The sequence below is a fragment of the Pinus tabuliformis genome, chromosome 6 (genome assembly GCF_031772625.1).
Source record: "Pinus tabuliformis cultivar Carrire ecotype Pingquan chromosome 6, CPIR1, whole genome shotgun sequence".
Lineage (NCBI taxonomy): Eukaryota > Viridiplantae > Streptophyta > Pinopsida > Pinales > Pinaceae > Pinus > Pinus tabuliformis.
The window spans coordinates 608,531,858-608,555,977 of NC_142292.1; positions in this window are offsets into that span (position 1 = coordinate 608,531,858).

Below are 24,120 nucleotides of genomic sequence, written 5' to 3' on the forward strand. Positions count from 1 at the left end.
ATTGGCTGGAATTACCAGTCCTCAAACCATCAAGATAGAAGGACAAATCAAGAAGAAAAAGGTAATAGTGTTGATTGATTCAGGAAGTACCCACAATTTTATTCATTGTAAGGTAGCAAAAGAATTTAGTTTCTTCCTATATCCAGCACCAGAGTGTGAAGTGATGATTCCATATGGAGGAATGATAAATTGCTCTAGAAAGTGCCATAATATCAAGCTATCCATGGGAGAATATGTATTGACTAGCCCAATGCTTTCAATTCCAATGGGAGGTGTTGATGTTGTACTAGGAGTCCAATGGCTACAATCCTTGGGTACCATAGCTTTTAATTTTCAAGAACTTTTCATGAAATTTTTTGTTGAAGGAAAGGAAGTTGAATTAAGGGGTATTGTGGGGAAACCGGCAAAAGATAATAAATGCTAATGATATGAAAAAGCTTCTAAAAAGGAACAAAGAGGTGTAATTGCTCAATTATGTTCGCTAGATGTTTCCACATTGGAATCATCTATTTCTCTAGATCTCCAAAAAGTATTTGAAAATCATTCCAAGGTATTTGAGACTCCCAAACGTCTCCCACCTATTCGAGATCAAGATCATGCTATTCATCTGATTCTAGGAAGTGTTCCCCCAAACATCAGGCCATACAGATATCCCTATGCCCAAAAGAGTGAAATTGAACGTATGGTTGCAAAAATGCTAGAGGCTGGTATAATTCAACCTAGTCAAAGTTCTTTCTCTGCTCCAGTAGTATTGGTGCAAAAGAAGGATGGATCATGGCGCATGTGTCTAGATTATAGGGAGCTCAACAAGCTCACTATTAAAGATAAGTTTCCCATTCCTGTCACTGATGAATTACTGGATGAATTGCATGGATCAATTTACTTCACCAAGTTGTATCCTCGTTTAGGATATCATCAAATCAGAATGAAGATTGAAGACATTATGAAAATAGCATTTAGAACTCACGAGGGTCATTATGAATTTTTGGTCATGCCTTTTGGCCTTACCAATGCACCTTCTACATTTCAAGGTTTGATGAATTCCACTTTCAAACTCTTAAAAAATTTGTGTTAGTATTTTTGGATGATATACTAATCTATAGCAAGTATTGGAAGGATCATGTTGAACATGTTGACAGGGTGCTACAACTATTGGAGGAGAAACAATTATATGCAAAAAGATCCAAATGTTTCTTTGGAGTACAAAAGGTGGAATATCTGGGTCATATTGTATCTCATGAAGGAGTTAAGGTAGACCCTAGCAAAATTAAAGCCATTAAGGAATGGAAAATCCCCACATCCATAAAGCATCTGCGAGGATTTCTCGGGTTGACAAGGTATTATTGCAAGTTTGTTAAGAATTATGGGAGAATAGCAGCACCTCTAACAACATTATTGAATAAAGATGCATTTTCATGGACTCTAGAAGCAACAGAGGCCTTCGAACATCTTAAAGAGGAAATGTGCCAAGCACCAGTCTTAGCTACAGCAGACTTCACAAAAACCTTTGTTGTGGAATGTGATGCTTCATGAAATGGAATTGGTGTTGTTTTAATGCAAGATGAAAGACCCATTGCTTTTGAAAGTCGTCCAATCAAGGGAAAGTTTTTACATAAAGCTATTTATGAGAAGGAAATGTTGGCAATACTACATGCACTTAAGAAATGGCGACCCTACCTAATGGGAAGACACTTCAAGGTAAAAATAGATCATGATAGCCTTAAATACTTTTTAGAACAAAGATTATCCTCTGAAGAGCAACAAAAGTGGGTCACAAAGATGTTGGGTTATGACTTTGAAATCATCTACAAAAAAGGAAAGCAAAATTTGGTGGCAGATGCACTCTCAACAAATGATCCAGGTGGATGTTGGTGGCCACCCACCTATCCCATTTGGACCCCCACAACTGTCTCTTTCAGTTTTTCTGTTTCCTTAATTATAACACAGTTTACTATTTTTAGTAGTTTTTCAGGTCCTAAACTTTCGGAGCTGTTTTGAGGCCCTAAACGACGTTTTTTGGGAAATCCACCACCAACGATTTTTTTGTCTAAAAATCGTCTTTTCCATCGTAGTCCTCGGAGAGATCTTTCCAACGGGCTATCATGCGTGTAAAACGGAGATAGTACGACCAATTCGCGACCCCGGGAAGTTGATGTACCAACTTACCCAAAAATGGGGCCCACAATTTGGCGTTTCATCTTCTAGGGTTAGGTTTTGGAATGTGAAGGGTTTTCCATTGTTTCTCAACAATAAATAGGCCCTCGAGCCTCATTGTAACACAATTTTTTGGAGAATAGTTCAGAGGCATGTAGTCGACACATCTCTTCTCAGAGATAAGCTACCATCGCCCTAGCTGGGTTATTTCCATCTCTATTTGTAAGCTTATTTCAGTATTTTACAGTAATGAAATGAAGTATTATTTCCGTTGCATATTTGTCTTTATGGTTATCTCTGTATTTTATTGCGTTCCTGTTTAAATCCGGATCAAGAAAGGATGAGGATGTGGAAGCATTGTTGTGCGCCATTTCTATTATCCAACCAAATTGGATAAACGAAGCAAGGGAGGAATGGAAGAATGATGAAGAAGTATGGGCACTTATTCGAAAGTTACAACAAGATTCCAATAAATCTAATACATTTAGTTAGCAAAATGATTCGTTATGGTACAAAGATCGCTTATACCTCTGTAAGAATTCGCAACTCAAACAAAAAATTCTTATGGAATTGCACACTTCTCCCTTAGGAGGGCACTAAGGATTTTTAAAAGCTTACCACAGGGTTAAGAAGGAATTTTTTTGGGATGGCCTTAAATCGGATATTCAAAATTTTTTTGCAGAATGTTTGGTTTGCCAACAAATAAAGTTGAAACAATTAAGACCCCGGGTCTATTACAACCTTTATCCATTCCAAGCCAACGTTGGGAGGAGGTTTCAATGGATTTTATCATAGGTTTACCCAAGTCTGAGGGAAAGAGTGTCATCATGGTGGTAGTTGACAGACTTACCAAGTATGCACACTTTTGTGCATTATCACATCCACTTAAAGCCAATATAGTTTCTACTGCATTTATGGAAACAATTCAAAATCTACATAGAAACCCAAAGATTATTGTAAGTGACAAAGATCCCATTTTCACTGGAAATTTTTGGACAGAATTATTTTCTTGTCTTGGTACTCAGTTAGCTCATAGCTCATCTTATCATCCTCAATCTAATGGGAAAACCGAGATAGTAAATAAATGTTTGGAAGGATATCTTCGTTGCTTTGTATCTAATAAACAGACACAATGGGTCAAATGGTTGCCTCTGGCTGAATGGTGGTATAACACTTCCTTCCATACAGCAAAAAAAATGAGCCCATTTATGGCACTTTATGGATATCAGCCACCATCCATCACATCATATTTAAGAGAAAATTCTAAGGTTTAAGTAGTGGAACAACACATCGAACATCAACAACAAGTCCTCCAACTCTTAAAGGATGACCTCGTGTTGGCACAAAATAGAATGAAACAATAGGCAGATCAACATCGCAACGAAAGAAGTTTTGATGTAGGTGATTGGGTATTCCTACGGCTACAGCCATATAAACAAATGTCCCTCAAGCAAGCTAAGAAGGATAATAAATTATCACCAAAGTATTATGGTCTGTACAAGGTGTTGCAAAAGATTGGTACTATGGCATACAAATTGGAGCTTCCTGCATCGTCTTGAGTGCACCCAGTTTTCCATGTTTCATGTTTAAAGAAGGTTATAGGCAACAAGCTCCCAGTTCAAACAATATTGCCAGAACTTGACAAGGAAGGAAAATCTATATTGGAACTGGAAGTAGTCACAGAAACAAGAACTCAACAGCTACGAAATTGATCAATTTCGGAGTATCTCATCAAGTGGAAGAACTTATCTGTTGAAGATTCCACACGGGAGGATGAGAATTTTATACAGAAGCATCCAGAACTACTCAAGCACTGAGGACAACAATTTTTTGAAGGAGAGGGGCATGTTAGGTCCCTATAATACTAGTGATTACCCCATTACTATTGTAGTTGTATCCCTTATTAATATTGTTGAGCCCCTATTGTCCCCATATTTTTATTACTGTGCCCCATAGAATCCCTCTATTGTTATTTTTGTGGCTTTATATTATTATTGTTAGGTCTACTCGGTTATATTGTGACTCCATAGACTCCTATATATAGAAATGAGGTTTTGTCATTTGAATCATCGAAGAATTGTTCATTTGTGTAATGTAAAGGAGGTTGCCCCCTCGAAGAGGCTGAATTCTAAGGCGTTGATCTCTCTTTTCTATCTTTTTGTGAGCTGGTTTCATAGCAGGAAATGTGAGGTCATTTCCCTGGACTTAATTACTAGATTGCCTATGAAAAGAAAGCATCATGACTCAATCATGGTTGTAGTTGGTAGGCTAAGCAAGGTAGCTTACTACATTCCAATGGATTCTACTATCTCACATAGTGAGATATCTCATATCTTTATTATAGAATTAATGAGATTTCATGGTGTTCCCAAGAAAATAATATTAGATAGTGATGCCAAGTTCACTTCCAAGTTTTTGAATGAGTTGTTTTCAGGCTTAAGGATAGATTTAGCTTTCAACATAACTTATCACCCACATATAGATGGACATACACAGAGGGTTAACAAGATTATTCAGCTCACATTGAGGATGTATATCATGCATCAATAGAGGAAGTGGGAGGAGCATCTTCCACTGCTGGATTTTGTTGATAATAATGGGTATCAAGAATCCTTGAGGATGAGTCCATTTGAGGCTCTTTATGGGAAGAGTTGTAATACACCTATTAGCTCGAGTGATCCACTAAAAAAGGTGCTAATTAGAACAAATATGTTGGCAAACGTGCAACAGGAAATGTGGGTTATTAAAAGGAATTTGAAGTCAGCACATAACAAATAGAAGAGTTATGTGTATCAACATAGACCATTTAAGGATTTCTATGTTGGGGAGAATGTCTACTTGCGCATCAATCCCAAGAGTATCTCCTTAAGGATTGGTCACGTGCCAAGATAGCACCTTAGTATTTTGGTCATTTTGAGATCCTTGAGAGGATTGGACTAGTGGCAATAATACTTGCACTGCCACCAACAATGAAAGTCCATGATGTTTTCCATGTTTCTTTGCTTAAGAGATATGTACATGATGTTGATAATGCGATTGATTTTTCTATATTGCAGGTGGAACCAAGGGGGAGTTCTAGCAAGATACACAATTTATATTGCAGTAGAAACAACTCATGCTCTGGAACCGAGCAATAGAGCAGGTTAAAGTGCAGTGGAAGCACTTTGGGCCCAATGAAGCTACATGGGATATGGTTGATTAAATGCATGCATTATATCCTTCTTTGTTTGTTGGTTGAAGCAAATGAGTTTTTTGTATGTGTGTGTGTGTTTGTGTCATTGTAAATACCGCATCAAGCTATGTTATAAAGCTCTAATAAGCAATATGTTTGTCATATTTGTCATGCTTACAGTGGTTTTCCTTTTTAAATGCTCCTTCGAGTTCTGTTATACTGTTATATACCTAGGGGGGATAATATGGGGTACCAAGGGAGGTACCCAAGGTAATAATGTAATAATGGGATGGGCCATAGTAATAAATAAGGTGGTTAACCCATGTCATGTAAGGGACCACAAGTAGTTAATAATAATGTAATGGGCCCAGGGTATTAGTTGATGGTATGAGGAAACCATGGTAATGATGCATGGTATTGTATGTATGAGGCCTATATAGAGGCTAGAGACTCCATATGAAGATGAAGAGAAGTATTCTTGTATGAACAGGCATATGGCTTGTGGAGTGTTCTCCTTCCTTAATGAGTGAATGTATGGTGTTGCCCTACCATAAGGGTTTGATAATAAAGAGAATCATTTCTATATTTTGATCTTGTTCTTTCTTGGGTTTAGTCTACTATCATAATATCTTTGGATCAGAGCTACAACAATTGGTATCGGAGCTCTTTCTTGGGCAAACCGTGGAGAATTTGTTTTTCATTTTTGCAGGGTTTCTCGGGTGGCGAATTTGCAGATCAGATCTATACGTTTTGGTGCCAGATCTATAGAATCTAATTGCAGATTTGTATTCCTTGTGAAAAAATAGCCGATTTCAAAAAAAAAATCGGTTGAATCGGAGTCCGGATGAAGGAAATATCGCTGATCTAAAAATCAGTGGGGTTGCAGAGAATTTTTAGGGCCAGCGAATTTGTGGCGCAGATCTGGACGTCCTGGTGCCAGATATGTAAGATCTAATTGTAGATCTAGAATCCTTGTGACAAAACACCTGATTTCAAAAAAAAAATCAGGGGAATCGGAGTCCGGATGAGGAAGATATCGCTGATTTAAAATCAGCTCTTTTTTTAGAAATTTTGGGTGACGACGGGAAAGTTGCAGCGCAGAACTGGAATTCTAGTGCCTGGATCAAAATTTCTATCACATGGGCAGATGCAGAATGATGGTTCCATTTCTAAAAACAGGTCATAATAAGGATTCTGAGAAATATTGACGAAACTGTGACAATTTCAATTTTTCGCCAATATTTTTGTGATGGCGGGCCTAGATCGCTTTGAACAGGAAGAATCTTTTTTGGGTCGTCTCGTTAAGCTCCGACAGACTGGTACAGTGGAGGAATATATTACCGCTTTTGAAGCCTTAGCCTTCCGCACTAGGGGTCTCACAGATGCATTCTTCAAGGAATGTTTTATCAATGGTCTTAAAGAAGCCATCAAAGCTCAAGTTCTACTTCACCACCCTCCCACGTGGAAGGCGGCTTGCCAATTAGCTCGTCGGGTCACATTGCCTAGCAAAGATTTTATTTTTACAGAAAAGAAGGAAACTAGGGAACCTAAAGGGTTACTTCCTACGGGTATATCCTTATTGCAGATTCATGGATTGATTCAGAAAGAGAAGATCATTGTTTCTATCAATCCTAGTTGTAAACATAATTTTATTAGTGTTAATTTGGCAAAAAAATTGCAAGTCCCAGCAAAACAAATTGAACATACACAGGTTGATGATAAGGATGTTCAAATCTATAAGGATTTGAAGTTTTCTATGGATAAGTATGTATTTCATGGTGATTTTTATGCTTCAGATACGCATAACATGGATGTTGTTTTGGGATACCCTTGGATGGAATTAGTGGGTACTACCAATATTAATGTGCAGAAGAAATTCCTGAAGCTCTGGTATAAAAAGAAGAAAATTACATTACAGGATATTTCCATTAATAAGCAGGTAGAGTCCAAGGAGGCTGAAGCAGAAGATCTTCAAGGGACTGACATATCAGATGATGAGCCCTTGATGATCGACAATCAAACACAAACAGAGGGTGCAGAAGAAAAGGTTACAGGCGATGATACATCAGAGGAGGGCTCAGTGGTTGAAGTCATATTGAAAACGAAGACACCACAATAGGCACCACAGCAGGGTGAAGTCAAGAAAAAGCCATCGTGGATTAAAAGTTCAACATATCATCACCCACATCACCCCGCAAGACAACCATCAAGATGGAAACCAAGTAGTCACATGAAGGATAGCAAGGAGAGAAGATCCACCTACTACACATCAACACAGAAGAGCTGCCACGGTCAACTTCCATCTCAAGCGAGCGAGGCACCAACGAGATCGAGGGTTCACCTTTCTCTTGGATGGCTAGATGCACGTGCATGGTATCAGTGGACTACTCTTTTGAGTAGATCTTATTATTTATGTTCTTCCCATGTTTCAGGGACGAAACATGTTTAGGGGGGTGGAATGTTATGTACCTAGGGGGGATAATATGGGGTACTAAGGGAGGTACCCAAGGTAATAATGTAATAATGGGATGGGCCATAGTAATAAATAAGGTGGTTAACCCATGTCATGTAAGGGACCACAAGTAGTTAATAATAATGTAAGGGGCCCATGGTATTAGTTGATGGTATGAGGAAACCATGGTAATGATACATGGTATTGTATGTATGAGGCCTATATAAAGGCTAGAGACTCCACATGGAGGATATGAAGATGAAGAGAAGTATTCTTGTATGAACAGGCATATGGCTTGTGGAGTGTTCTCCTTCCTTAAGGAGTGAATGTATGGTGTTTCCCTACCATAAGGGTTTTGATCAATAAAGGGAATCATTTCTATCTATTTCTATCTTATTGTTTCTGGTTTTATTTCCATTATCATATATTTCTGGGTTAGATCTACAACATATACAACTCCATAAGTAGTATGTTTTGTTTGTCATTAGTGTCATAGAACACCGAGGAGGATGTTCCCATAAGTGTGAGGGGTTTGTAATAGCCATGGGTTGGAATTCCATGTAAATAAATTAAAACCAAGGTCATGGGACACGTATTTCAAGAACAAAAGAGAGGGAGGAACATTATAGTGGGAATCACTTGTGGTCAATTAATGGCTATGGAAATTGGCAAATGAGAAATAAATTAAAAGAATAAAGGAAAATAGGAGAAAAGGGCAATGAAGAGACACAAATATGCATGCAAGGGAAATTAGAGAGAAATTAGAGGAAAATGAAATAAGAATGAAAAAGGAAAGGAAGAGACTAGACATTAATGATGAAAAGGCATCAGAGAAATAATTCACATCTCTTATGAATTTTGTCTTTGGATCAATTTCAGAAAGAGAGTTCCAATAGGAAAGACAGAACAAGCAAGGGACAAGAAAATGAAGCAAAGGACAGGAAAGAAGCAAGCAAGCAAGCAAATGAAAACAAGAGAGCAAAAGGAGAATATTGGAAGAGAAACAACAACAGGAATATTTTGTAGGTAATTGGTTGCACGTGTCATTTCCTTAATGGGATTTGAATGCATAGTACAAGCATTTGGTTTACATGATCATTTTTTGTTGTTGGCTTGGGATTTTCCTTGATTTGTAGTGGTTTCATCCTTATCTTGCCATTTTGTAGATAATCATGGTGTGATGGGATTCATTCTTAGTTCATTTTTGGATTGCCAAAGGATTTTGGATCCGAGTGAGGTGGTCTTGGGAAAATCCCAAGAGTTTGGGGTGGAGATGGTTTTCTCCGAGAATCCCTTTGACAGGTGGGTGGAGAAAAGAAAATTCCTCTCGGTAAGGTGAAGAAATTTTAAGGCATCTAAGCTCGTGTTGGTTTGGTCATTTATAGACTGGTTGAGGTGAAATCATTATGGTTAAGGGTTGATTTGGTTTAGTCTCTTGAACCTCTGGTTCATTTTTTTTGGCTTATTCCATGAGATCCCACATTCATGCTTGGAATATGGCGTCAGGGTGATTGGCTAAAAGAAATATTTTGTTTAACCCAATCTATTGTTGAGTGATATGTGGAAGTCCTTCACTTGGTTGGCATTTTCATATGTATTTATGTATTGATTAATATTGGGAGTAATGAGAACATGTATTGGTTACTGTGTTTATTTTATGATTGTTTTTTCATGGCTTCATTTTGGTTAAGTGTTGGTTATATGTATGGTTAAGTGAAGTTCTGTTTTTATGGATCTTGTTCATGATTCATTAAGAAGTTTTATGGTTTTTATGAATGCATGGGTTGAGAAGTGTTGTTGCATCTAGCTTGAGAGGGAAGTGAGACTTCTTAATCATTCTCTAATGAAGTGAATGAGACAATGATCAAATATGCATTCATGACCTATAGTTACTATGTTTATCACATGTTTGGTATGTTTGGGAATGTTCTGAGCCTAGTATAGCTTGTGTATACTTGTGATTTCCTTAGACTTGATTCTAGAATGTTTTGGGTAATTATGGGAAGTGGCTTTTAGGCTAGGCTTGAAAATGTGCACTGATGCTGCATGCATAGTTCTAAGAATTTTTGGCTACAATTGCATGGAGGAAGTCCTATGCTTGCAGTTGGAATTTTATAGCCATATGCATAGCTTGGCATGCGTTCGGCTGGGTTGTGACCTCAGTTATTAAGAAGTTACAACTTAGGGTTTGATCGCTAGAGGTTGTTGGTTGACATCTGGGTGATATGGTGTTCATAATAGGTATTAATAGGTTTCCAGTTTGTAGACTCTGCTTCCATAAGTGAAAGTTGGAGGTTGGGTCATGTCATAGTAACTCTCATCTCAAGTTTACCCTAGAGAGCTTATAAAAGGGGGTAAATATGGGGTCAGGTGTTACAGAAGGCCAATAATATCCCAAAATAAGTACTTTGTATGCAGTTTGTCTATTGGAAAAATGTCCTCCACAAGGTTCATCATGACATGCTTTAAGTATTACAAGTACCTCATCTTCTCAAGAAAATATTCTAATGATTAGATTAGCTCCTTTTTGGTATAATTCTCCTTCTATCCAACAATAAGGTGCACTGGATTTGATAACTCTTTGTATTTTTTTGGTGATAATTGAGGAGGAAAATTTCCTATAGCTACATAATTAGAAATATCTACAAACCAAGGAGTTTTAGTGGATATTGAAAAAAGGTATTCATCAGGAAAATTATCTATTAAATAAATATTAGTACTATCATTTTTCATCTTGGAAAGGAAACGAACGAATGTGTTTTCATTTCCTGGCATATCTAAAATGGTAATATTCAATTCTTGCAATAGTGAAAGCCATCAAGTAATCTGACCATTAGATATTAGTTTATTCATAAGATATCTAATAACATAATTGTTAGTTTGAATAAAAGTCTCATATCTAGTAATGTGGTGCCTAGACTTATTGATAGTATGAAAAAATATGAAGAACATTGTTTTTGTGATTGTATAATTTAACTCTGAAGGGGTTAAATTTTTACTTGTATAAGATATAGCATAAAGAGTTAAGTGATTTTGTCCTAATAAAACCCCTAAAGTTGTATTTGAGGAAGAAATGGAATTATGAAATGGAATGGACCAATTTGGCCCGTTTAAAATGGGTGCCTCGGAAATTTTCTATTTCAACAATTCAAAATCTTTTTGACAATCAAAATCCCAATGAAATTCACAATCTTTGGTGAGTAATTTGAAGAGTGGTGAAGCAATATTTGTGAAGTTTTATCTAAACCTTCTATAGTAGCTTGTGAATCCAAGGAAACTTTGAACATCCTTTTGGCATTTAGGCACTAAAATTTTGGAAATAATTTCAACCTTCTATAAATCCACTTTGATTCAAGAACCTGAAATATGATAACGCAAAACAATTAATTTATTAAACATAATAAAGCATTTTTCGTTACTTAATGAAATATTAATTTATTTACATATAACAAGAAATTTTTCTATTTTTTCTAAAGCTTCTTCAAAAGTATTCCCATAAACAATAGAATCATCCATATACACTTCTACACAATCATGGATCGAGTAAAAAACGATAAATAATATTTCTCTTTGAAATGTAGTAGTTGCATTGCACAATCCAAAAGGAATTACTCTATAAACGTGCATACTAACTATATCCACTTAAACCATCAAGAAAAAGGAAACATTTCTTCCTTCCTAATGTATCTAAAACTTGATCAATGAAAGGTAATGGAAATTGAACTTTTAGAGTTTCTTTATTCCATTCTCTATAATCCATGCAAAATCTCCACTTTCTATTTTTCTTTGGCACAATAACCAAGGGTGAAACCCATTGGCTATCTGAAATTGGATAAGTAAAGTGCACATTGATAAATTTTTGTAGCTATTCTTTAATAATCTCCCTCAGATTAGGATTCATCCTTCTCTGGGGTTTCCATATATATATATATATATATATATATATATATATATATATATATGTATGTATGTATGTATGTATGTATGTATGTATGTATGTATGTATTGCATGTATTTGGATTGGTTCCTTTAATTTTTGTATATTCCCATGCAAATGCAGAGGAATGATTTTTTATCATTTTAATAAGTTGTTCATTTTGAAATTTCTCCAAGTTATTATTGATTCATGTTTTTTGTGAGTTAATCTCTACAAGAGTATTGCCAAATTTTCCATTGATTTTAATGATAGCTTGGATTGTCGAGATGAAAATTTTTCAATATTACGATTTTCTTGAAAACTTTGTTATAACATATGCACACAAATTATCGTTGATAATATTGGGAAAAATTATGGTTATTTATAATATTCATTAATTGATTTTCCTCATCATTTTGTGAGATAGTTAAAACTAGTTGAATATTTTCATAATCTTCATCATCATCTTCAATCCATTGTTCATTCTCTATTTCAGTTATTGCTCTTGTTGGTGAATATAATGTAAACTTTTTGGTTCAATTTCCATCACAAATATACATGTCACCATACCTAGAACTAATAAATGCATTGGTTGTGGCTAACCATGGCCTACTAAGTATCAATGGATGACCTCATAGATTAGTCCTTGGAGTTAATATCATGAAATCAACTGGATACTCCCATGAATCTAGGGATACTAATACATCTTCTAATATACCCTCTAGTTTAATAACAGACATATCTACTAATTGTAATATAGTAGGAGTATATTGAAGATTAGTTAATATTGATTCATCCATAATAATATTTGTCATTACATTAATAATTGCACCTAAGTAAATCAATGTATTTGGGACTTCGACATTATATATGTGAATCTTTACAATGGGACTTCCCATCATAATTTCTACAATTTTCCCTATGAGTTGCACTTTTTGTATTTCTTTTCTTTTTCTTCCAGGTTTATTAATACACAACTCCTTTATTGTTTTTGTAAAAATGTGAATTTCCTTTATTGTTTGAAGCAAAGGGATTTTAATGTAAACATTCTTCAACTCATCTAACATATTATAATCTGGTAAAATAATTTCCTTCTCTATACCATTATCAATTTATAACATCCCCAGAAAATGAAGGTTTTGTAACGATATAAAGGGTTTCTCAGTTAGAGGAGTTGGCCGTATTTCTGTTATGAAACCAGCTTACAAAAAGATAGAAAAGAGAGATCCACGCCTTAGAATTCAGCCTCTTCGAGGGGGCTACCTCCTTTACATTACATAAATGAACAATTCTTGGATGATACAAATGAAAATACCTCCTTTCTATATATAGGAGTCTAAGTGGTCCCAATACAATCAAAGCCTACATAACAATAATATTGTAGGGCACAACAATAACAATAGTGGGCTTCTATGTGGCACAATAGTAACAATATGGGCACTACATGGGTACATCAATATAAATAAGGGGTATAACTACAATAGTAATGGGGTAATCACTAGTATTATAGGGACCCAACATGCCCCTCTCCTTCAAAAAAGTGTTGTCCTCAACGCTTGAGTAGTTCAGGATACTTCTGCATAAAATTCTCATCCTCCCATGTGGAATCTTCAGCGGATAAGTTCTTCCACTTGATAAGGTACTCTGAAATTGATCGATTTCGTAGCTGTCGAGTTCTTGTTTCTATAACTGCTTCCGGTTCCAATATAATTTTTCCTTCTTCGTCAAGTTCTGGCAATATTGTTTGAACTGGGAGCTTGTCGCCTATAACCTTCTTTAAGCATGAAACATGGAAAACTGGGTGCAATCGAGAAGCTGCAGGAAGCTCCAATTTGTATGCCATAGTACCAATCTTTTGCAACACCTTGTACGGACCATAATACTTTGGTGATAATTTATTATCCTTCTTAGCTTGCTTGAGGGACATTTGCTTATATGGTTGTAGCCGTAGGAATACCCAATCACCTACATCAAAACTTCTTTCACTGCGATGTTGATCTGCCTGTTGTTTCATTCTATTCTGTGCCAACACAAGGTTATCCTTTAAGAGTTGGAGGACTTGTTGTTGATGTTCGATGTGATGTTCCACTGCCTGAACCTTAGAATTTTCTCTTAAATATGATGTGATGGATGGTGGTTGATACCCATAAAGTGCCATAAATGGGGTCATTTTTGTTGCTGTATGAAAGGAAGTGTTATACCACCATTCAGCCAGAGGCAACCATTTGACCCATTGTGTCTGTTTATCAGATACAAAGCAACGAAGATATCCTTCCAAACATTTGTTTACTATCTCAGTTTGCCCATCAGATTGAGGATGATAAGATGAGCTATGAGCTAACTGAGTACCAAGACAAGAAAATAATTCTGTCCAAAAATTTCCAGTGAAAATGGGATCTCTGTCACTTACAATAATCTTTGGGTTTCCATGTAGCTTTTGAATTGTTTCCATAAATGCAGTAGAAACTGTACTGGCTTTAAATGGATGTGATAATGCACAAAAGTGTGCATACTTGGTAAGTCTGTCAACTACCACCATGATGACACTCTTTCCCTCAGACTTGGGTAAACCTGTGATAAAATCCATTGAAACCTCCTCCCAACGTTGGCTTGGAATGGATAAAGGTTGTAATAGACCCGGTGTCTTAATTGTTTCAACTTTATTTTGTTGGCAAACCAAACATTTGCCACAAACTTTTGAATATCTGATTTAAGGCCATCCCAAAAAAATTCCTTCTTAACCCTGTGGTAAGTTTTTAAAAATCCTGAGTGCCCTCCTAAGGGAGAAGTGTGCAATTCCATAAGAATCTTTTGTTTTAGCTGGGAATTCTTACAGAGGTATAAGCGATCTTTGTACCATAACGAATCATTTTTCCAGCTAAATGTATCAGACGTACTGGAATCTTGTTGTAGCTTTCGAATAAGTGCCCACACTTCTTCATCATTCTTCCATTCCTCCCTTGCTTCATTTATCCAATCTGGTTGGATAATAGAAATGGCGCACAACAATGCTTCCACATCCTCATCCTTTCTTGAGAGTGCATCTGCCACCACATTTTGCTTCCCTTTTTGTAGATGATTTCAAAGTCATAACCCAACATCTTTGTGACCCACTTTTGTTGCTCTTCAGAGGATAATCTTTGTTCTAAAAAGTATTTAAGGCTATCATGATCTGTTTTTACCTTGAAGTGTCTTCCCATTAGGTAGGGTCGCCATTTCTTAAGTGCATGGAGTATTGCCAACATTTCCTTCTCATAAATAGCTTTTCTTAAAAACTTTCCCTTGATTGGACGACTTTCAAAAGCAATGGGTCTTTCATCTTGCATTAGAACAGCACCAATTCCATTTCCTGAAGCATCACATTCCACAATAAAGGTTTTTGTGAAGTCCGGTGTAGCTAAGACCGGTGCTTGGCACATTGCCTCTTTAAGATGTTCAAAGGCCTTTGTTGCTTCCGGAGTCCATGAAAATGCATCTTTCTTCAATAATGTTGTTAGAGGTGCTGCTATTCTCCCATAATTCTTAACAAACTTGCGATAATACCCTGTCAACCCAAGAAATCCTCGCAATGCTTTATGGATGTGGGGATTTTCCATTCCTTAATGGCTTTAATTTTGCTAGGGTCTACCTTAACTCCTTCATGAGATACAATATGACCCAAATATTCCACCTCCTGGACTCCAAAGAAACATTTGGATCTTTTGGCATATAATTGTTTCTCTCCAATAGTTGTAGCACCCTGTCAACATGTTCAACATGATCCTTCCAAGACTTGTTGTAGATTAGTATATCATCAAAAAATACTAACACAAATTTTCTAAGGAATGGTTTGAAAATTGAATTCATCAAACCTTGAAATGTTGAAGGTGCATTGGTAAGGCCAAAAGGCATGACCAAAAATTCATAATGACCCTCATGAGTTCTAAATGTCGTTTTCGGAATGTCTTCAATCTTCATTCTGATTTGATGATATCCTGAACGAAGATCCAACTTGGTGAAGTAAATTGATCCATGCAATTCATCCAGTAATTCATCAATGACAGGAATGGGGAACTTATCTTTAATAGTGAGCTTGTTGAGCTCCCTATAATCCGGACACATGCGCCATGATCCATCCTTCTTGTGCACCAATACTACTGGAGCAGAGAAAGAACTTTGACTCGGTTGAATTATACCAGCCTCTAGCATTTCTGCAACCATACGTTCAATTTCACTTTTTTGGACATAGGGATATCTGTACGGCCTGATGTTTGGAGGAACACTTCCTGGAATCAGATGAATAGCATGATCATGATCACGCATAGGTGGGAGACCTTTGGGAGTCTCAAATACCTTGGAATGATTGTCCAAGACTTTTTGGAGATCTGGAGAAATAGATGATTCTAATGTGGAAACATCTAGCGAACATAATTGTGCAATTACACCCCTTTGCTCCTTTTTTAGAAGCTTTGTCATACCATTAGAGCTGATTATCTTTCCTGGTTTCCCTGCAATACCCCTTAATTCAACTTCCTTTCCTTCCACAGAAAATTTCATGAAAAGTTCTTGAAAATTAAAAGCTATTGTACCCAAGGATTGTAGCCATTGGACTCCTAGTACAACATCAGCACCTCCCATTGGAATGGAAAGCATTGGGCTAGTCAATACATATTCTCCCATGGATAGCTTGATATTATGGCACTTTCCAGAACAATTTATTGTTCCTCCATTTGCAATCATCACTTGACACTCTGGTGCTGGATATAGGAAGCAATTCAATTCTTTTGCTACCCTACAATGAATAAAATTGTGGGTGCTTCCTGAATCAATCAACACTATTACCTTTTTCTTCTTGATTTGTCCTTCTATCTTGATGGTTTGAGGAGTGGTAATTCCTGCCAATGCATTACAAGATATGGTCGGATTTATTTGTTCTTCATCTAGGCTTTGTTCCTGGAATATATCCTCTTCTTTTGACCTTTCTTGCTCCTTTTCTTCTTCCTCTTCACAATCTATGTAGAATAATTTCTTCTCAGCACACTTATGACCTTTTGTGTATTTGCTATCACAATTGTAACAAAGCCCTTTTGCTCTTTTTTCTTCCAATTGTTGTGGTGTCAACCTTGTAGGTTGTGGAAGACTATGGGCAACAACACTTCCGTCTTTATAGTTGTGAACGGTATGCTTCCTAGTTGCCATAATTTTGCTTTCCATTTTTCTTGCTAACCTGAATGCCTTCTCTAATGAATCAGGTTCCCAAAGGCGCACATCATGTTGGATATTATCCTTTAAAGACCCTATGAACACATCAATCCTATGCTCCTCTGGAATATCTTTTACCCTTATGTTCAATTTTTGGAACTCCTCAATGTGCTCCATTATTGAACCCTTTTGTTTGAGACTTATCAATTGGCTAAAAAAAGTGTTGCTTTTTGTATCCTCATAATGTGCTATCAATTCTTCCGTAAAAATTGCCCAAGTGATAAATTGTTTACGAGAACAAAGCCATTGATACCATACAAACTGATTTGGTTCCAAATATAAAGTTTCCATACGTACCTTTTGTGTGTTTTGCACATTATTGAGATCGAAGAATTGCTCCATCTGTAATATCCATGTGGCGGGATCCTTGCCATCAAACTTCCTCATATCGATTTTTGGAACATGGTGAGTCTTCGATCCAACATTAGAGTCTATGGAATCATGATTAACATTTCTTTTGTTCTCATCATGAGTTTCCTTTACTACCTTTTCACCATTAGTGACCCTTTCTTGTAGCAACTTCTTCAATTCATCCATCTTATCATCCATGCCATCAATTTTAGCGTCCATGCCATCAATTTTAGCGTCAATCTTAGCTTCCATGCCATCCATCTTAGCTTCCATTCCCTTTATCTTAGATTCCACGCCATTTACCTTAGATTCCACGCCACTTATCTTAGCTTCTGTTAGCTTTTGTGAGCGTGACATTTGTTGCACTTGTTCTTGTAATTTTGATATATCATGTAGCATTTCTTCCTCTTCTTCATGAGTCATGCTAGAGCTTTCAGGTTCCTTACTAGGTGTTTGCATTTTCTTTCCTCGGGGCATCAGTTACCGATAATAAAGTTTTACTATGCCCTTTGAATTCCGTTAAACCAAGCTTACACAAAAATTAAAAAAAAACTACACACCTTTTTTCACTTTATAGAAGCCTGATATTGAATCTGATGTATCTCTGTAATTTCGGATCATCCAATTCTGAAATTGCTACCTGTAGTAGCCTTTTGCGTCCTCTTTCCAATGCCACAAGTCTGAGCCAAATTGGATTCTCCAAGGAAGAGTTATGTGAAATCTCCCACAGTGACTTGCTTTTAGACTGGTTCAGTAGAGCGAACTTGTACGACGTGCCACGAGTCACTGTTTCAACTTTTGAATCTGAAACACACATACAAGAAACTACAGTCCGTCCTCTTTCTGTACCCTTTTACGAAATTTCAATCCGATCCTCAAAGAGAGAGTTATGACAATTTTCCCCAGGTCACCTGGTTTGAATGTAATTCAGGAGTCTGCAAAAAGGCCAACTTCCTCAGATCATATCTCCGAAAATATCGCGCTAAACGCTCTAAAATTCGGACCCAAGGTTCAACGCCAATTCTTCTCAAATGGGTTTTTTTTGCGACTTCTGAAAAGTCACAGAAAAAAAGTTATAGCGAAAATTCCACGATGACCTGTTTGGAGCAGCGAAACCCTAGAATCCAAAGCTCTGATACCAAATGTTATGAAACCAGCTTACAAAAAGATAGAAAAGAGAGATCCACGCCTTAGAATTCAGCCTCTTCGAGGGGGCTACCTCCTTTACATTACATAAATGAACAATTCTTGGATGATACAAATGAAAATACCTCCTTTCTATATATAGGAGTCTAAGTGGTCCCAATACAATCAAAGCCTACATAACAATAATATTGTAGGGCACAACAATAACAATAGTGGGCTTCTATGTGGCACAATAGTAACAATATGGGCACTACATGGGTACATCAATATAAATAAGGGGTATAACTACAATAGTAATGGGGTAATCACTAGTATTATAGGGACCCAACAATTTCATTATCATCTATTTGTTTAGGAATTTCTTCCTTTTTAGGAATCTCCTCCTTTTTAGGAGTTTCATCCTCTTTATATTCTTTAGTGACAACAAGACATGTTTTATTTTGTAAAACTCTCTTATATTTAAGATGAATATCATTTAACTCTATAGGATCTATCACATAAGTTTGAAAATGCTGGCCTTCAACATTGTAGGTGGGTTAATGAGATGATTTATTATTAGGGTTGGGAAGTAGTTGTGCAGGTAGTTAGTTTGGTCTTTGAGGAAATGAAGTAGATGGTAATGGAAGGGGTTGACTTGTGGTCAATTGAGGATGGAATTGAGATTGGATAGGTTGTGGAGGTTGAGGTGGAGAATAATATTGAGGTTAATATTGAGGATATTGTGGGAAATATTGAGGGTATTGTGGATTTCTACCATAGGAACCTTGCCATCCTTGTGACCAAGATGAATTTTTAGGTTGGGGTGGCAAAGTTTTCCAAGGTAGGGTTGTGTTCTAATTATTTTGAGGTTGTGCATAAGATTGAAATTGTGCATTAGGATCTTGTGCCATACCTGGTTGATGAGGTTGCCAAGGCCTTCTAAGCACAACATAACAAAGTTGCTCTTATGCTTAAATTTCTCCAGCTTCTTCTTCGTAAATAGGATTTAATCTTGATATTCAAGGATAATCCTTTGTAGCATAAGTCCCTGTAAAAATAACACAAATTTCAATATTGTCAAGAGGGAATTCTCATAATGCATGTTTCTCTCTACATCTAGGACAACATATCAAAAACTTTTGCTTTTTTTTTTCCTTCTCAACATATCAATTTGTTCACTAAGATTACAAAAAATATCAGTTTTAAAGTTATCAAGCAAATTATCTAGTTCTGCTCGATTTACAATTCCCAATGTGGATTCACCTACTCTCGTTATAACTAGATATCTAGTATTCCTGCCATATTTTATCTTCCCTCTTATATATGTTTCAACAATTCAAAAATCTCTTCAAATGATAGTTGAGACACATATCCTTTACCCATAAAGTTAATAATATCAATCCATTCAACCCTTATAGCTCTAAGTAAGAGAGCTTTTAATGTATCAAGTCCTAAATTGTGCAATTTGGCTTATTTAACATTATATGAAAATTTCTATACTAAATGTCCAAGGCTGTCACCTTCCTTTTGAGCCATTTTAAGAACTTCTTCTTTAAGGTCATGATGTATACAATAATCCTTATATTTTTCTAAGAATAATATTTTCATGTCATCCCATGTCCTTAGAGAATTAGTTCCTAAACCTATAAACCATTTGAGAACCCCACCTATTAATGTGCCTAGAAACAATTTTAACTTTTGAGAATCAAGCAAACTACCTTAAGATATACATAATACTTAAAATTTTAAGAGAAATGTTTCAGGATCCTTAGTCCTTGGACCATGGAAGTTAGGAAGAATGGATGGATATATATTGTTCATAGTAACATTATTGTCAATATCTTGAATAAGAAATCAAAAGGGATCTTCTTCTTCATTGTTATTTCCATCATTTCCTCTTCCACCTCCTCCACCTCTACCACCTCCAGGAGGAGACCTTCTTCCTTCTCTGGCACCACCTAGTGGTGGTCTTTCTTCCTCCTATCAATGTGTGTCCATCATGTATCCCTCCTTCTCCTTCTGCCATTGCTAATTCTTCAAAGTTTATGTAAGTCTCCTCAACTGGATTGTCTTCCTCTAGCTCCTCTACAAGTGGTTCTTTAGGAGAAGTTTATTTTTCTTCCTCTTCTTCTCCTTCTTCACTAGGTATTTCTATTTCTTGTCCAATATCTTATCCACCTGTTGTAGAAAGGAAGATGACTCCCTCTACTGAAGATGCAGGTTCTTCCACTACTGCCTCTATAGATGAAGTTGGTTCTTCTCTAGGTAAAATCTATGATCTTTGTACCTTAGGAAGTCTTATTCTACGTGCAAAATATGGAATTCGTTATATGGATGGTGATGTGGCTCTTAATGCACCGAGTGGTCCAGTGGTGGTGGTTGCTGAGAGTGGAATTAAAGTACATCCTCTAAGAAATCTACCCCTAAAGTCTTTTTCCCTATAAATGCATCTAAAAATGAATGAAACTAAAATGAGATGCAATTACAACAACTCTGGTTAGGAAGAAACCCACAATCATGATGGGCATGTTCTTACTTCTTGGCTTACCACTCCTCCTAATCAGAGTTGTGTGAAATCAAAAAACATTCTAAATTGAAAGTTTTAATTCCTATGTATACTTCGTCAACAAGGATGCCAAAAATGTTGGGTAATTTTACTGTGTGTTAAATTACTTAGCATTAAATTATCAATCCAGGTTCAAACACTTGTGAAGCACATTTGCACAATATATGCTAGGAAATTAACTTTTAAATTTAAGGCAAAATCTAATACATTGAAGAAATTGAAAGACTAAAATTTAAAATAAAATCCTAGTCATTAAATGATATCCAAAATGAGCACACACACTTTCTTATGAAAACCATAAATTCTATGAAAGGAAAACAGAAATTATTCTAGGAATGCAACAAAATTCAATTTAAAGAAAGCAATAGATTCTAAACAAGAAAGAAATGAATTTTTAGTCTATGTGAAATGAAAGTACAATTCTTACCTATGAAGAAAAAATGCAATTGTATTTTATGAAACCAACTCTATGCTATAAAAGGAAACTAGATTCTTATGTTATAAAAGCAATCAAAATTCTACTTTATGAAAGCATTTAAATTTCCTATTCTAAGCCTATTTTATGAAAGGATTTAAAATATATTATTAAGTCTATTTTTTGAAATATTTTGGATTTTGTTCCAATTAATATAAAGACAAATTTATTCTATGAAAGCAGGTTGAATCTATTTTATGAAAACTTAATTGAAAAACATATTCTAGGAAATCATTTAAGCTTTGCTTCTAAGGAAGCAAATGGACTCTATTGTGAGGAAAATAAAGACAAATTATCTTATCAAAATGAGTAGATGTTATTCTGAAAGATCAAATTAAAATAACATCTATCTATGAGATGAAAGTAAACATAAATTGATTAGTGTGCATATGCAAAGTTCAGATTTCATTCATCTCTATACAATATCTATAAATCTAAGACTAAAATAAATGCAGAGGTAAAATACTAATAGAAAAACATGATGGACACATTCTTTTTTTGTTTTTCAAAGGTTTATTCAAGTGATTATATTTGTAGAAGAACAAGAATTAGATGAGTAAAGAACAAAGTGTAAATGAATAAATCAAAACAGACCATTAAACGAAATATTGCAAAAAGTAAACATAAGGAAAAATAATCTACACTCGTACTCAATAGGGGGTCCTCCTGAGGTGCATGAGAGATGGAAAAATCGGAGAATTTATTGATCAAACACCAATTCCTTTTAGGAGGACACTCCCATAAAAGAGATTTTTATTAATTGAGTAGTTCATGTACAATCAAAAGAACTTTACTTGCATTCAAAAATAATAACAACATCTAAGCATACTGCATATTGAACACATGGTTCATTTCTCAATGAAGCATTTTATAGTTTTTGAAAATAAGTATCCTGAGAAGCTAATTGCTAAAAACTAAATCTATGAATCGACATCTCAAACTTTGATTTCTATGAGAACTCCAATTCACATGATTCACTATGAAAGAAGAAAATCATGTGAATAATCACATCACCATCTTTCAAATCATTCATTCCTTCAATATCTCACTCCTTTGATATGAAATCAGGCTCGCTTTGATAATCTATTCTGATGCCAAGCATATTTCGAATGTGCCATTGGACAGTTTAACTAAAGGTTTAACTTTGATGTTGTGGTCAACAACGATTCTTTTGCTTGTGCCAAATAGGTAGAAATCCATGTAGGAACCATTTAGCATCTTCCCATGTGCTTTGGCTGATCTATCTTCCATGGGATCTATTCAAACATTAGATTCAATTGCAAAATATTAGTGAGGTTGCAGAATGTGTCAAATTCTGTAACTCATGCAAATTAAATCAAATTTAGAAAGAAAAACATATAGAATTGAGAGAATATTAAACCTTCACGTTTTTTCTTATTTATGTAGCTCTGATGGCTTTTTGTTTCAAAATAGTAGTGTGATGGTGTGAGGATAAGTAACAAATGAGTGAAAGAGTAGGGTAACAAATTGTCAAAAGGATGCAATTCTTGTGGACCAATAGAGCTTATGTTTAAATTCATTGAGCTTTTGTTGATCCCTCAACAATCTCCATGTCAACTAACTTGGGGATCTCCTTTTAACATTTTAATGAGCCTTGTCAAGTAGACTCTACAACCCCTTAAATTTGATATTTTATGCTTAATTGGAGATTTAATATTGTTAGTTGTAATCACACTGAGTAGACACATGATTTATCTTTCCATTGTCTAGTAAAATCATGATAGTTTGTACTAGTTGCATTATTAAGGGAGTTTTGCTTTGCAAGTCTTATTCTTCCCACAATAATTGCATTGCATGTAATTTGGTATTTTTGGTTGCACCTAATAGATTTGATTCTCTGTGACTTGCTTGAAAGTGTTATATAATCTGCTCTTAGGTCATCAAACCTATTCCTAATCATTCGATGGTTCACAAGTAAGTATTTAGGTAAAAATAATAATTTAGCCAAGTGTTATCTAATAAATAAACGTGATATCAATGAAATAATTTTATGTATTAACATTAATTAGATGTAGACAAATTATGGTAACATAAATGAATGTACTAAAATATTATATAACAAAGATATAAGTACATGAAATTTGATTCATGTAATACCCTGATTTCAATAAAACTTAAAGCTTCATGAGTAAATTTTGTGTCTTAATTTAATCATTAAGCATTGCTTTTACAAACCAAACACAACTACTAAATTTCAATAATAAAATCCATAAATAAAAAATTATAGTTTGCAAATGTACATTCAAAAATAGTTTAAGTTTCTAAATATTATTAAAAAATCAAATTGATATTAAAATGAAGTGTAAGACCATTCATGTGAAAGGTTCTCTTATTTTATAAGTTATATAAAAAGGTGACTTCATAATTTAAAATCATTTAAATAATTTATAAAATTATTAAGCCAACTAACTTAGAGACCCACCAATATTCATAACTTTAAATTTTATCATTAAAAATTGATTTTCTTTAAATAAGCCTCATAATTATGAATTTTGAAGATCATGTTCTCATGGGAAGCCCATCTCTACCTTCATTATTTTTTATTTCTAAAATCCTTTATGGGAAGGCTTGGGCACATTTTGAATTTAAATTTTGTATTTTGAAAAGTCACCTAATCATGGAATCCCTTTTCAATTTTCCATTAAAA